Raw genomic sequence first — 16,503 nt, 5'->3', positions numbered from 1 at the left:
TTTGCGGGTCAATTTCGGCAAAGACCTGAAGGTCAAATCTTCAATTATGACAGTTGTGTTGTATTAGTCATCATAATTGATGCTATTCTTATTTCTTATAGGCTACCCAGACGAATTTCGTCTCGGAATTTTTCATAATTATTTTTTAGTAAAGTAGTAGTAGTAATTAGTGGATGTATATAGGAAAATGTTAGTTAAAATAGTACATTATACTATAAGGGAGAGAAATGCGTTATTTTGGCAGAGGTGCAATTTGAAGCCCGAGGGCTACAATGCACCGAGGACAAAATAGCATCTCTCCCGAATGGTATATACTATTTTTTCCACGGTCTCATTAACTTAAAAACACATATTTTGTCATTATGAAGTAAGTAGCACCAGAATTATTGTATTCGGATTTGAGCATTTATTTAGTAGTCGTTGAGTTATTGTCATAACTACAAAATAAACAAACAAAAAGAATTGTCAAATTAAGGTGCTAGTTTGGTTTAGTTTAAAGTTTGTTTAGTGCACAATGAATAATTGTGAGTCGGAAGAGATTGTGGAGGCTGCAAATATTGCAATAAGCAATTTGCTGCCTACGAAGTCAAGATCTTTATACGATATAGCCTACAATCGGTTCAAAAAGTGGTGCGCCGAGAAAAATGTTCAAGTATACAGCGAGAATGTTTTGTTGGCATACTTCAGTGAAAATGCAAAGAATTACAAGTCTTCCACATTATGGGCGCAATATTCTATGGTTAAGTCATGCTTGATAATTTACGACAACATAGATATAAGCAAATTCCCCAAGCTGATCGCATTTTTGAAAAGAACCGGTGACGGATATCAAGCGAAAAAATCGAAAATATTGACAAAGGGTGAAATCGACCGTTTTCTATCAAGTGCAGATGACAAAGAATTCTTAATGATTAAGGTAAGATTACTTTTGTTGTTAGGTATTTCAATTATTAAGTATTTTGATTTTTTATAGGTTGGATTAATTCTGGGGATTGCCGGAGCTTGTCGAACTGATGAACTAGTCAATTTAACTGTAGATGATATTGAGGATGTAGGCTCTTCCTTGATTGTAAAAATTCCAAACACTAAGACAAAGATTCCACGAACCTTTGTGGTTACCGATGTGGGAAATATGCTTGAATTGTTTCGAAAATACCTGTCCCTTCGTCCTCCCCACGTCAAGCATAAGCGCCTTTTTTTGTACTACAAAGCAGGAAAATGTAGTTCGCAGCCAGTTGGCAAGAATACCATGGGAAAAATTCCGAGTGTAGTAGCTTCGTATTTAAAATTACCTGATGCTGCATGTTATACTGGTCACTGCTTACGAAGATCTTCAGCGACATTACTGGCAGATGCTGGTGTGGATATCACGACAATAAAGCGTCATGCTGGTTGGAAATCAACGACAGTCGCTGAGGGTTATGTCGAGAACTCCATTGAAAATAAGACCAAAATTGCTAATCTGGTTTTAGTAGGTACCACTACTAGCGCAATCACAAAAACTGTAAATGTAAGCGAAAGCAATATTCCTTCTATTATTAATTTTGAAAATTGTACAAATGTAACATTTAATTTAAATGTCAATAAATAATTTCAATTGTTATCTTTTTTTGCATGAAAAACATTCTCCATAATGTAAACTCCCTTGGGAGCATTATACTCCCTTGGGAATAATCGACTACTTCTGTTTTAATTTTGATGTCATAGAAACTGATTTCTACTCCCGACCGTGGAAAAATGTAATTTCTTTATTATGATAGATATTTCATATGATGACTTGCGAAATAAAGCATTTGATATTTTTCACTGTATTTTTCAAAGGGTATACTAAATTTTGTCCAAAAAATGCCGATATCTGTAGGTTCTCCAAGTAAAAAAAATCCTGTTTAGGATGTATGCTCTATATCACTTTTCAATAAATATTTAGGAAAGTATTATTATTAAAAACTGACCGCCATAAAATTTACACCCAATAGTACCTACCTACATTCATTTATGATATAGCAGAAATCTTTTTTTTTTTATTTAAATGTAATTCGTTTAGTAAGTTGTTGTTAAGTCAGACTTAAAAAATTCTTGGACCATTCTAATGCCATTTTTTGAGTTTATTTCACTGGTGGAATGAATTCCTTTTATCAACCAGTTTTCAAGAAAATAGCAATTTCTTCGAAAGGGTGCCATATCGAATTTTATTTAAAAGGGAATAATCGTTATTGTAATAATAAACAAATTACATGATACTTTCTTCAATATTTTTTTTTGAATAACTATAAATAACGGAGTTATAGTTGATTTTTTAAAAAAAGACTCGACTTCTTCTGATTAAAATCCAAATAGGAATAATTTTTTTAATGTTGAGAAGAATAAGAAGTACTTATTTAATTCTACACTATTTTACCTTTTTAAACTAAATATGGTTAAGATTTTATTAAAAGAACGGATTTTTAATGTGACAGCTAATAAACCGTATTTAACACAGGTGGATAGTCGTAAAATTAGTAGTGAATTTGAAAAAGCATGACCATTTAAGAAATTTCCTAATATTTTCCAGGTCTTCCAGATTAGTATACATCCTGATTTTTAAATAAAACAGCAAATTACTTAATATCACATGAGATAATTTCCTGTTTAACGTTAAACATTTTTTGGAAGTTGAATCATGGTAATTGCAAACGTGATATATATTTTAAAAATCATCTTCGAAAATTATTGGATACAGTAGTTTTAAAATAAAATTCCAGGGGAACAGGCATTTACAGTCGATTCCTTGGTTTCACCAATATTTCCAGATTTGCCGGGTTTCTGGATTTGGGTTATCATTTATCTTTGAACATTCCTAAGAATCGGTAGATTTATTATGTATCATATTATTAGAAGGAAGCCATAATCCACAGCCTTATATCTGTGGTTTCTTTTTGTATATATTTAGAACCATCATAAAACAAGAAAAAGGAACTACTGTGACGCGAGGAACAGAAATATGATGCTCGTACCGATCATTACTTACAACTGTCAGCAAACGTAACGACACACATTTTTTCCAAGAGAAATTCTCAGCGTGCCGTTACGGCCGACGATTCCGATGCATAAAGGACGCCTTCCCGAAGCAACCCTTCGAATCCGAATATCGTTCATCACCCTTCCAGCCTGCAAATCCTTACCCTACCCGGATTCTGGAAGTAGGAATGTTGACGTCGAGGCCAGAAATCCAAGTGCTCCCGGATTACCTCCGGCTTTCGACCCTTGCAGGATCACCTAAACTAGAACGATAGGACTTCGTGGGGCTCTGTCCCCATTTAGGGGAGAGCAGGGTGAGTGGGCGCACCCATTTTCTGACTAAATAGCTGTATTCACGAATTAAATCGACTGTTCGACAAAACGTAGTTTCAGGGTTGAATCAATGTGTGGTTGAATCTCATCCCAAATACTGCCTGACGCATCAATATCAAGTTTTGCAGTTCAAAAATAAGCGATAACCGAATTTGTTTATATTTCCAATAAATAAATAATACCTGCATCGTTGTAAAAGTCAAAAACTACAAAATGCAACTCATTAATATTATTTTAAGTCTTTTTTCTTTTCATTTTTAAAACATATATTTTCAAATAACTTCCGGGTAAGAACATAAATATAAGGTCAAATCTGGCGAATAGAATCAGCTATTATTCATTATAATTATAATGAGGAAGTTCCGTGAAAGAAATAGCTAAGAAGTACGGAATACTATTTGCAAAAAAAAAACAGAAAAAAGTGATGTACAAACTTCGCTGAAGAGACATTACGGAAAAGAAGTAGCGAAAAATGTTTCACAAGATCACAACTAAGTCCAGTTTTTCATAAGCTCGACAAGTAAAAATATACTATTATTTCTTTAAAAAATTACCATAACTGTCAGGCACAAGAAAAGTTGTCTACAATATTGGTGTATGTACATCTTTGAAGGCAGTTGTGAATTCACCGAGAACATAGATTCAATTATAATTACAACACCTCAAGACTTCAGTAAATCAATACAGTGATTTTCAATTATTGTTTTCCTTTCGTATGTACATCCAACAGTAATCTGCCAGTCATATTTTTCATCCACCTTAATACCGGCGCTACATTTCTTTCACATCATGCCTCCAAGGTTTTCAGGCAAATGAGAGCTTCATGCACATCGTTGCATTTTGAATCTCACCAAATATTATAATTTTTTGAAAAGGTTCTCAAGAAATTTTCAGAAATATTTTTAAAACATATCCAGGATTGTATTTCAGTAGTTTTCACTGCTCTTCCGAATACTTCACTGTACGGATTTGTGGTCCATTGAAAATTTCCTCTTCCAGTTTAGCTTCTTTTATATTTGGAAATTTCTGGGCTTCCTAAATCTCGAGTTTAATATGATGAGATGGAAGAACTTTGAGTCATCGATCAATGGATCTTACGATTATACATACCATGACTGGAGATAGACTTCTTTGCAGAGCCACACTCAAAATAAATAAACTCGCGTTACTCGTCTGCCTTGTAGGGTTTGAGATTCTCGTGTCTCCAAACTGTATAGATTTTTAGGATTCAGAGGCGGTATTCACTCAAAGCGGAAGGTTTGTAAGAGTTCATTAAGTACTACATCGAAAGTTTTCAGGGCTCTGTCCAAGGACAAACCTAGTGAATGCAGAATATTGAACACTTTTACACTTTTTAGACTTCATTGATAGATTTTGACCATTGTGAAGGATGATAGTGCATTTTCTATAGCAGAATCAGTTTCCGGGGATCTAAATATGGCATAGTATGAGGCAGAACAAACCATTTTCTCTTGTGTATACTATATACTTATTTCAATAATTACAGAAAAATCAGAAAAAATAACTTCCTCAATAATAATAACAAGAGTGTAAGAGCTGATAGAAGAAAATTGCACACCCTATTCTCCCCCAATTCGGACATGTCCGTGGCCTTTATGAACTCTCTGGGTGGCTAAATTCATAATGGGATAATAAAATGACATGGGGAGGGTAGCGCTCGGAATTTTATTCCTGGTCACTTTTATGGGATTGGTGGAAGTGGACGTGACGTCGCAATCATTTTTCAGATTTGTGTCAGTATTTTAGCCGTTCAAGAAAGATACAGAAGTAATCGCATTACCGAAATAAAAGAAATTCATTTATTATAGAGGTATTTGATTAAATGAAGCATCATTTTCAGTCTTACGATTAGTTTAATGGTTTCAAAATTTTGTATTAGGATTAAGATTCCTTAATAAAGCCAGTATCAAAGCAAAACAAGGGATCAAAAATTAAAACGTTTTGCAACAATAGCATTAGATGTCAATATTTTAAATCATTCTTTATTCCATTCTATTATAATGGTTTAATGCAAACCTATTCGTCCAACACATCAAATTTTCTAAGAAGACGTGTTATAAACACACTTCATTTGATGGAGTCGGTCTGTGGCCGAGCGGTTTTAGGTGTCAATAGTTGAATCGATGAATGCCACTGTCAANATTGTATGTACATATATTGAACTATAGTTTTCGAAAGTTTTATCACTTTTTGTTTATAATTGACATTTGTACAGCAACTTTAAAAAATTGACGTTTTATACCGTTTTTTCAATCTCACAGCTTTGTTATTGCAAATTTCGTAATCGGACCACGCCATTTTGTAGTTATTTTTATTACGAACAAAATCATGTCCTAAGCATTTTTTCGTACAAAGTCATCCCGTTGAGTTATTTAAAGAAAACTACTAAAAAAAAAAAATTTCTCGATTAAATTGTTAATAACTTTTTTCCTGATAAAATCCTTTGTCAGCAAATTAGTCTGTTATTGCACTCATCATTTAAAGTAGGCCTGTGTAGTTATTTCCGGGTTATCAAGGTTTGACACAGGCCGAACCTCTATCAACTGGACTATATGATGAGAGGGAAGAACTTTGAGTCATCGATCAATGGATCTTACGATTATACATACCATGACTGGAGATAGACTTCTTTGCAGAGCCACACTCAAAATAAATAAACTCGCGTTACTCGTCTGCCTTGTAGGGTTTGAGATTCTCGTGTCTCCAAACTGTATAGATTTTTAGGATTCAGAGGCGGTATTCACTCAAAGCGGAAGGTTTGTAAGAGTTCATTAAGTACTACATCGAAAGTTTTCAGGGCTCTGTCCAAGGACAAACCTAGTGAATGCAGAATATTGAACACTTTTACACTTTTTAGACTTCATTGATAGATTTTGACCATTGTGAAGGATGATAGTGCATTTTCTATAGCAGAATCAGTTTCCGGGGATCTAAATATGGCATAGTATGAGGCAGAACAAACCATTTTCTCTTGTGTATACTATATACTTATTTCAATAATTACAGAAAAATCAGAAAAAATAACTTCCTCAATAATAATAACAAGAGTGTAAGAGCTGATAGAAGAAAATTGCACACCCTATTCTCCCCCAATTCGGACATGTCCGTGGCCTTTATGAACTCTCTGGGTGGCTAAATTCATAATGGGATAATAAAATGACATGGGGAGGGTAGCGCTCGGAATTTTATTCCTGGTCACTTTTATGGGATTGGTGGAAGTGGACGTGACGTCGCAATCATTTTTCAGATTTGTGTCAGTATTTTAGCCGTTCAAGAAAGATACAGAAGTAATCGCATTACCGAAATAAAAGAAATTCATTTATTATAGAGGTATTTGATTAAATGAAGCATCATTTTCAGTCTTACGATTAGTTTAATGGTTTCAAAATTTTGTATTAGGATTAAGATTCCTTAATAAAGCCAGTATCAAAGCAAAACAAGGGATCAAAAATTAAAACGTTTTGCAACAATAGCATTAGATGTCAATATTTTAAATCATTCTTTATTCCATTCTATTATAATGGTTTAATGCAAACCTATTCGTCCAACACATCAAATTTTCTAAGAAGACGTGTTATAAACACACTTCATTTGATGGAGTCGGTCTGTGGCCGAGCGGTTTTAGGTGTCAATAGTTGAATCGATGAATGCCACTGTCAAGGGTTCATCGCAGAGGAACTACGGTCTTCAGCTATATTCATAGAGGGGAATTAGGCACGCTTTGTGTTGGTATTGCAGGGTGGTAAAACATTGATTTGGATCAATGTGAGAGATTGATATCAGTCGAAATGGTGGTTGGGGCTTACCGACGTAAGTCGTTCCTTGCTATTAAAATGAGGGGATCACCACTAAAGTAAAGTCACGTGCTAAACGTTGAACTAGGTGGTCATAATCTTGCTTCTTCCAATTATCATAAATATTGGACCTTTAGAGAACGCTTTTTAAAGACAAAAAATATATAAATTATGGTAAGAGATGAGTTTAATAGTATGGTGCCTTCCTAGTTGAAGAAACGACCAAAAAGTTTATCCATAATAAAAAAGAAGGTATAAACAGTGCAAACAGATGGTAAGTTTGTAGAAAAACGACATCATTTATATACTCGTATGTCTAACTGAACTATACATCCCAGAACAAGAAGATTTTTTGTAACTTTTTTAAATGATCCGCACTTTTATCTAGCTGACCTACTTCACCTATCTTTCCAGTGGAGCAACAAAATAAAAACTTTCCAAACATAACCTAACGAAAGCTGGCAAACGTGGAACAGGAAACACATATATAGCATTATGAGAAAATGACTCTACCAAATTTAAAATTGACTTCGGTGAGGACAATGTTCGAACAACTTAACGGGTCAAGATATCGAGGACGATGAACCAAAGGATAAAAAAAAAGTGAGGCCCGAGAAGAAGCCATCACCGTCGTCCTGGGCAGGAACACAAAAGAGCTACGCGATGGGAGGCGCGCTATCGATCGTCCTGAAGTATCCCCACATATGCGACAGGTAAACGTTGAGTGCGGTTCAGGTCGGGGGTCGTCGTGACCTCTCGAACGGGTATGGTGTTAATTCGTTCGGCGCGGCGGAGAGATTAAAACCTGCCTGATAATATCTAAATATGAACAAATATGTACCCCTCGACAACAGGTCTTTAAGAGCAATTAGAAACATCACAATTTAGAAGATCAGGTTATCAACGTCTATAACATTTTTCCTAAAAATTTAACGAACTAAAATATACATACCTATACGGTGTTCTTCACGGTAAGTGGGCTATTAAACGTTTCAGAGGAAACAAAGATAATATGACTGAAATTTTGTTCACGGGGGTTATGAGATATGTTCTCTTCAATGAAAATAATGCCATCCGGTTGTACCGGAAGTAGCTGTCAATTTCGTTATTTTAAATGGAACGTCCTATATATTATTGATTGAAATAAATTAAAAATAAGTCAAAATTGTTAAAGCAATGCCTATATTGGTGAAAAGAGAATTTGATTTTCTATAATATGATGCAGAAAAACACAGGGTGTTCCATTTGAATTTAAAAAGTTTTGTCGGTTTTAAGTTTTCAAAATGTAACGTGAAAAATGGAACACTTAGTACAATTTATTTCAAGTAATTTTGATAGGGAAAGGTAGTGCATCTTATGTTCTTTGTGTATTCCGAAAACCAAGTGAAAGCTTCCAGAATGAAGAAAGATATAAAGAATTATTAAAACGCTTTCATCTGTTAAATTTTTATAAAATGTCGAAATTATTTCGAAAACGGTTAGATTTAGGTACAGAGAAGCTTTAACAATTTTGACATATTTTGAATTTATCTTGTCGATAATGCAATAATATATAGGGTGTTCCATTTAAAATAACGAAGTTGAGAACCGGAAGTGCTACGTTGATGCCATTATTTTCATTGAAGAGAACATATCTGATAACCCCCGTAAACAAAATTTCAGAGTCATATTGTCTTTGGTTTCTCTGAAACGTTTAATAGGCCACTTACCGTGACGAACCCTGTGTAAATGTATAGAATACACATAATATGTTACAAGAAATTTTATACATGATTAAAACTGTAATTATAATTTGTTTAATTTAGTACGTCTTCCTCAAACCAATATCATATTATGATCTATGTTTGACCCGTAGGTCGAATGTTCAAATGGTTTAAATAAGGAACAAACTGCACTGATCACTATACTCTGTTTGGAAATGAAAGAGAGTAATAAAACCCCGAGATAAGAACCGGCCATGGGCGTGCTAATATTTCGTTTCAGGTAATTATCGGGCAACACTAATGCTAACAGGTATATACAGTAACAGTACAGTAACAGTATATTTTACTGAATACATCATAGGGCAGGAGCCAGTGTATTGTGACAGATCAATCCAGTCTAGAGCTGAATATACGAAGACGTGCTAGTGCAGTAGAGTAAAATTCGACTTGTGTTTAGTGACTAAAGTACACTCATTTTATTTTAAAAACGAAATACCAACGCTAAACAAAATTTTAAGTGAACTTTCAGAGGACAACGATTTGCCAAAAATCAGTAGAAGCAAATTATGGGCCGTCTTACGAGATTTGAATTTTTGCTGGGAAAAGCAAAACAGGAAGTCAGTTCTTATCGATAAAGATGAAATTATTTGTTGGCGAAGATCCTACTTAAGATCAATTAGAAAATTCAGCGACGAAGGGAGGAATATTTATTATCTAGACGAAACTTGGGTCAACGAGGGATATACTGTAACAAAAGTATGGCAAGATAAAAATGAAAAATGTTTTCGACAAGCATTTTTGGATGGACTTTCAACAGGGTTCAAGGCACCTTCAGGTAAAGGGCGAAGATTAATAGTGACACATATAGGTAGTGCCAGTGGTTTTGTAGATGGCGGTTTACTTTTATTTGAATCTAAAAATACAGGTGACTATCACGAAGACATGAACGCATGTTTTCGAAGAGTATTTTACACAGATGTTGGATCTTATTCCTCCGGGGTCTGCAATTGTCATGGATAATGCCAGTTACCATTCACGGCAGACCGAGCGGACGCCTACGACTGCTTGGAGGAAAGCCGATATAATTCAATGGTTATCCGGAAAAAACATTTCTTTTGAAACAAATATGGTGGAAAAGGAACTTTTGACACTTGTCAATCTTAATAAAGATCATAAAAAATATGTTATCGATGAAATGGCAACAAATCGCCAAATAACGGTACTACGGTTACCACCTTATCACTGTGAGCTTAACCCAATCGAATTAGTCTGGGCGCAGATAAAAGGAGATGTAGCGCAAAATAATACGACGTTTAAATTAAGTGACGTGAAAATTTTGTTAAAAAATTCCTTGGAACGAGTAACTGCAGATAACTGGCAAAGATGTATACATCATGTACAAAAAAAGAGGAGAAAATGTGGGAACTCGATAATTTAATTGACGTTACTGTGGAACCTATCGATATCAATCTAGGAGACGACGATAATTCATCAGAATATTCAGAGGATGAATTTTAATATACCTCCTTTTTTATTTTCTTTATTGTACATTTATACAACAATACATTTACTCACCATAATTTGAATTTTCAAAATACATATATTTTTGTGAGGAATGAAAGTCTATTCATTAAATTTAAATTAATATTTTGGTAATAATATTGAATAATTTTATTTGAATTACTAAAAACCCTCTTAACCCGGTTATGATGCTTAAAGTAGCCTCATGTTTTGAAATACTGTTCTTATATTGTTTACTTATAAGAGAAATGGACCGAGAAATTGAAGCGGCATAGACAAAGACGGATTGTCGGGGATTAAATTTTAGCTACCTGCTACAATTTAGTACAGTCCGATCGCACAGTTTAGTTAAAAGTAGACCTCATCTATACGGAAAATACATAATATAAAAATATTGAATATAAGCACCAGTACTACATTTATTTACGATTTGCATACATAATGAGCTTTTATTACTCTCTTTCATTTCTAAACAGACTATAGTTAACAATTTATTCTAAATAAGAGTTATCTTGCAAGTTGATGGTTTAAAGATTCGTTACAGACTGACTGTCGATAGTGTACATTCCTTTTACCTAAACTACGGATCTAAAACTACCGTGACGGCTGGGTAATGCCAGCTTTAATACCCTTAATTTGGTACGTCAGAACCGTACAATCTATTTTATTCCTGTTTAGATAAAAAAAACGATTACAATTCAAAAAATTGCATTAAGAGTATTTCGAAATTACACTCGCAATATCTAGTAAACAACTCGGATCAATCGTAAAAATGTTTATTCTTCATTTAAAATTTTTTTAGTAAATTGACTTATTCAAACCGTCTATTGATCAAAACTTAAAAAAAAATACTTTGTTATAAATAATACACAAGATGCGAAAGAAACACCTGTTAACTGAATAAAAAGGCCGAATCAAAATACATGGCAATCATTTGGTTGCTATTGAGTTTGTTTACATTTATTACAGGATCAATACTAGGTAGAAACGTTGCTTTCATTATAAGCAAAATGAATTTGTATTCCATTCAGCCTACCGTGCATAAAGCATTTGGCCGAAGTAGGGTAAAGTAAAGTAAAATTTAATTTATGTTAATTTAATAGAAATACCCAAGAATTCACTTTATCAAAATTGGCCTAAATTATTATTTCCACCCCCTGTTACAACACCGGCAATTATAAATCAAATTATATAACCTTTTTAGTTAAACATAAAAAATTGACACCTTCGTATGAGTAATTGATCGTATCGATTGTAAGAATATTTATTATCAATAATTAAAACCGTCATTTTATTTTCAGTCATCAGGACCTAATTTGTTTTTAAGTTAAAAGTTGTTATAAAAACAAGCTACACGAAGAAAAGGAAAAATAAATTGAAAACGATATATGTATAACTTAATAATGGAAATAAATGCATGATGAAATATGTAATAAATGTAGTTTATTTTAGAACTTTTGGTTTAAACTTTAACACTTACCAATTACAATAAATCGAAAGACAAAATACTTTTGAAAATGATTTTGCAAAAATTAATAAAGATGAAAAATTAAACGATTGTTACTGTTGCAACTTCAATGCAACAAATATAACTTTTATCAGGACCGTAATAAATTTATTTTTATTATATTTCCTGATCCAATTCTCACAGACATTACTAGTGGCTGAATATCTGTCAGATGGTGACAAAGAGACAATTCTATCCGTAATATCAACCAACATAAATCACCCTTAGTTAGTGAAATTACTATTTTAGTAGGACCATCAAAACGATAATATCATTTCTGAACAGAATCCTCCATACAGAAGGGCCCACCCCAAAATACATATTTCATATATGAGCGCGTCGGGGCCCCAGTAAAAAGTTATTTGATTAAAAGGCATCCAGCCGAAAGGACAACAAAAAGAAGCATCATGAAAGTCGTATCACGATACAGCCGGGACGTCCCACCGCCGTTTTTCACTGTGGACCTTAACAACTCGCGAAGATTTATCGCCGACCTGAATTCGCAGTCGAGGGTTAATTCAGTTGAATGTGCCTCTAGGCTAATGCGCGAATTTTAAGAGTCCGCTCGGTTGAAGGATTCTATAATCCTGAAATATTACACGCTCCATGCACAGAAACAAATCGCCGACTATTCAGAGATTAATTTTTACTACACTTTCCAATTTAAAAAGAATTAACAACGACGAGAAAAAACGTCTCTCTATCGCCATCGCCTGTCTCGAGACACTAAAGACCTCCCAGATAAATTGCCGATATAAGAACAGACTTTTTTTTATAGAAAATAAATTACAAATTTTCGCTATACTTTCAAATCAAGCCAAGTTACCCTAACTGCTCAATAGTCCCTCCGACCGACCGAGACATCTTGCATTCCAACAAAATCATAAAGGATGTGTCAAAGCCACTATGATAAGCAGAAGGACCCAAGGACAAAAAGATTTCACGCTATTTCGAATCTCACCACGCGAGGCAACGAGAAGCCAATCTCATGGAGTCTACGAGGAGGGCATTTGAACGTCGATCCAGGGGATGCGCAGTTAATTATCCAGAACTAAGTTCTTGATAAGACCGCGAGATCAGCTCCAGAGCTCCATAGTACTTTTTACGTATTTAAACTACCGCCATAGGGAGCAGGCGATTATGAAATTTACATAAACTAGATACTGGTTAAATCAAATAAATGAAATATCTGAAAGGTTATTTTTTCGTATAAAAAAGAAAGTCATTTAAGTTTCATCCGCGGGACAGGGTAACATGTACGAAAAATATGTTGGTCTGGAACTACAATTCTTATATTCCGTTTGAAAAATTTTGCTTTTTAGCATAAACTCGTTTGATCGTTAAAATTATCAATTATTTTAAGACACTTAAAGGCTTGCTACACGTTTGGTCTCGGGATTGGTCGGGATAATTTATTGATTTGCAACATTTAAACTCCGGCCGATTAGCCGTTGCTGTGTAACTGTGATTCATATTCGCCACACATATAAATGCAGTCGCGTGACTGCTGAAACGGTTAATAACCGTCTTGAAATATGTATTTTATAAACCACCTGTGCCTTGCTTTTACTCGCGCAACACACACAACAATTAAGCACACAAAAACGATAACAATCTGTAATCGTGAGCACATTTAGGCGGCTTTTGGATCAATCGAATTCTGCGTATTTATATTCCACGTAAAAACAAAAAAAAAAAGGATTTGTAAGCGCTGTTATTCTTTGAATGAAATCTTGCAGGAGCATTTATAAAAGGTGCGAACACATCAAAAGTATTTAAATATCTTGTGATAAGTTACCACATTTTTAATCTTCAGACGGTTCAGATAAAATAAGGTTTCTTGGTATACCATATGACATGTTCAAGTTATGAAGACAAATTTTATATTTGCCTTCAACATTTGAAACAATTCGGAAATTCTCCTTAATTATGTACATAAAGAAACAATTAGTCGAAATCCTGGGAAATTTTGCTGTTTAGGGGACTCAAAATATAATTTCCTTATGCATAATTTTGCAAACTATGAAATATGAAATTAATATTATAAATGTGGCCATTATTATATATGACCCTGCTCAAAATATTTCACAATAAATTCAAGAGAAAGCAACTCTGTAATATATCTTAAACTATACATTACAAAATCCTGTATGAAACAAGAATTAGTCATTGGGACATAAAATATTCTAAGAGTATTGTCTGAAATTTGACAACATTAACCATCTTAATTGCCACTGTCAAAATTAGCTACGGATTCACAATTGCCGAGACATCTACAGAAAGGAATGGGAAATAATAAAACCTGAAAATCAATACAGCTAGAAGGAGGAGTCATAATTTAGAATGCCATCTATCGGTCCCAAACAGCACTATAAAGGTCATTCACGGCCGATTAGAGGTTATCTGTTGTTGCTGTTCCGTGGTTTACATTAACATTTTTTAATTTATAATCAACAATCTTAATTAAAAAATGCATATACCAATAATATGTCTCTAAACTTCAGTGAGTGGCATAAAACTGACGGTAATTTTGAATAAAATTGCGAAAATATATCAAGTTTCAAATTTCAAATCTGAAAGTACATAGTTCCTATCAATTTAGAAAAATAAATTGATTTAGTTTCAAAACTATGCCTATTTTATCCATAGGGCAAAAATAAAGAACAAGAAATGTGCAGGATGTGCACATTTTGCCGTTTTTAGAATATGATGAACAGAATTGAAGATATTAAACTGACGATATTGCGGGAAACAACTATTCTGCGTACTAATGTCACAAGTAGCATTAAATTATAGTAAACAGCCTAAGACCCACCATTATATACTTTTGAACGTATGGCACAGGTGACGAAAACAATCAATGATCCAGTCATTTTTTAATGTCTTAAATACATACATGGAGTGAATATAAGTGAGATGTAACAATGCTACATTTATGGTCACTGCTACTTAATACCTAGACCTTCAAATGACCTAACTAAGACAGAGTGAATTGTTATTTCGCAGGTACTATGAAAATGATATGAAACAACTACTCTGCAGACTAATGCCCTGAACACTGACCACAGCACTGAATTAAAAGTAAAGGAATTGCATGATTTTTAAGAAAAATTAAACAGTGAAAACCATGTTCAAATCTGGTTTAGGTACATGAAAGTCAAGTGTTTTTCATAAAAGGGCATATTGACTGAATAATTGTGAATTTTTTTTATTTTCGTGATACGTTTTTTATACATTTGTATGGCGTAAAATTCAATAAAGATTTTTTCTGTAGTTCTCGGTTTTTTTAGTTATACAGAGTGCTTTAGACATAAAAATAAATAGTTTTTGCAGAAATAAGACTGACACTTCGATAACACACGCCGACAAGATTTTAAACCAACAACACGAATATACTTGCCAAAAGGATTTTGGTGCACTGGATTCGAATCCGAGGTTCAAATATCTCAACTAGTTTTCGAAATATCCTAACCTAAAAGTGCCAAAATCGCGATTTTTTGACATATTTGAAGTTACGTTACATGGAAAAATTATTTTATTTTGCTGAAACTATTAACGGGGTCTTAAAGTGATATACTTACTCTTTAAAAAGCAGTTGAATTTATCCCGATATCATTTTTTGTCTTCTGGGTTAATGGTTTATGGGTTTATGGGTCTATGGGCTAAGTATTTTTGGGCTTAAAGTTTATGAGTTCGGGATTAAGCGTATTAGCCTCTTTTGTCTGTAAATGTCTTTCCAGACTGATATAATGCGTAAAATATCGGCCATATATCTGAATTTTTAGACATTTTTTTAAGTATTGCAAAATTTGACATGATAGAGTATTTTGGAGTTCAGATTCATGATCAGCAACCCCAAAAACATGTAGGATATGCCTACTTCCGGATGCCCATGAGTTTGGTTTGTGGTGCTATGTTGTCCGTAATTAAAAAATCGAGAAATAAGTCAAACTACTAAATTTCAACATGCGATTTCTCAAAGACGAAAAATGATATCAGGATAAATCCAAGTGTATTTTAAAAAGTAAGTATAGTATCTTAAGACCCCATTAATGGTTTCAGCAAAAAAATTTACCTTTCCATATAAGATAACCTCAAATGTCAAAAAATCGCGATTTTGGCACTTTTAGGTTAGGATATCTCAAAAACCAGAGTCAACTGAGAAATTTGGCCTTCAGATTCGAATTAGAGCATCAAAATCCTTCGGAAAAGTACATTCTGGTTTCTGGGTCAGGCAAATTTTGTCAGCCTGTGTAATCTTCCTTGTTAGTATAACATAGAGAATACAATTATTTTTGTCAAACTAAGAGAAAAAAATATAAAAAAGTGGAGTACCAAAACAACAAAACAATATTTTGCAATTTTTTTAGTACATTATTAATTTTCCATGCTTTTTTTTTTTTTTTGTCATCTCTTATCAAGCTTTAACCATTTAAAAATTAATTATAACGTTGCAAATTTTAAGAAATATCTTTAATGCAGGAAAATATTTTATGGTATAATTTTTCTAAATAAATATAATAAAAAGAAAATAGTTTTAAAATACTTTCAATTGTATGTTTACGTTTTTTTTTGTCTTAGTTTAAATGAAATTTCAAACGGTATCAACGTATTACGAATTTTTAGA

The 16,503-nt window shown here is 33.5% G+C and overlaps 1 protein-coding gene across 7 annotated transcripts in view; it reads right to left on the bottom strand.

The window, feature by feature from the left end:
* LOC108914875 (E3 ubiquitin-protein ligase RNF19A) overlaps positions 1-16,503 on the bottom strand; it is a 115,996-nt gene that overhangs the window by 17,145 nt on the left and 82,348 nt on the right. The window lies entirely within an intron of this gene.

The sequence above is a fragment of the Anoplophora glabripennis genome, unplaced genomic scaffold (genome assembly GCF_000390285.2).
Source record: "Anoplophora glabripennis isolate ALB-LARVAE unplaced genomic scaffold, Agla_2.0 scaffold19, whole genome shotgun sequence".
Classification (NCBI taxonomy): domain Eukaryota; kingdom Metazoa; phylum Arthropoda; class Insecta; order Coleoptera; family Cerambycidae; genus Anoplophora; species Anoplophora glabripennis.
Note: the sequence above shows the minus strand (reverse complement) of the source record. Positions and strands in the feature narration are given on the sequence as shown.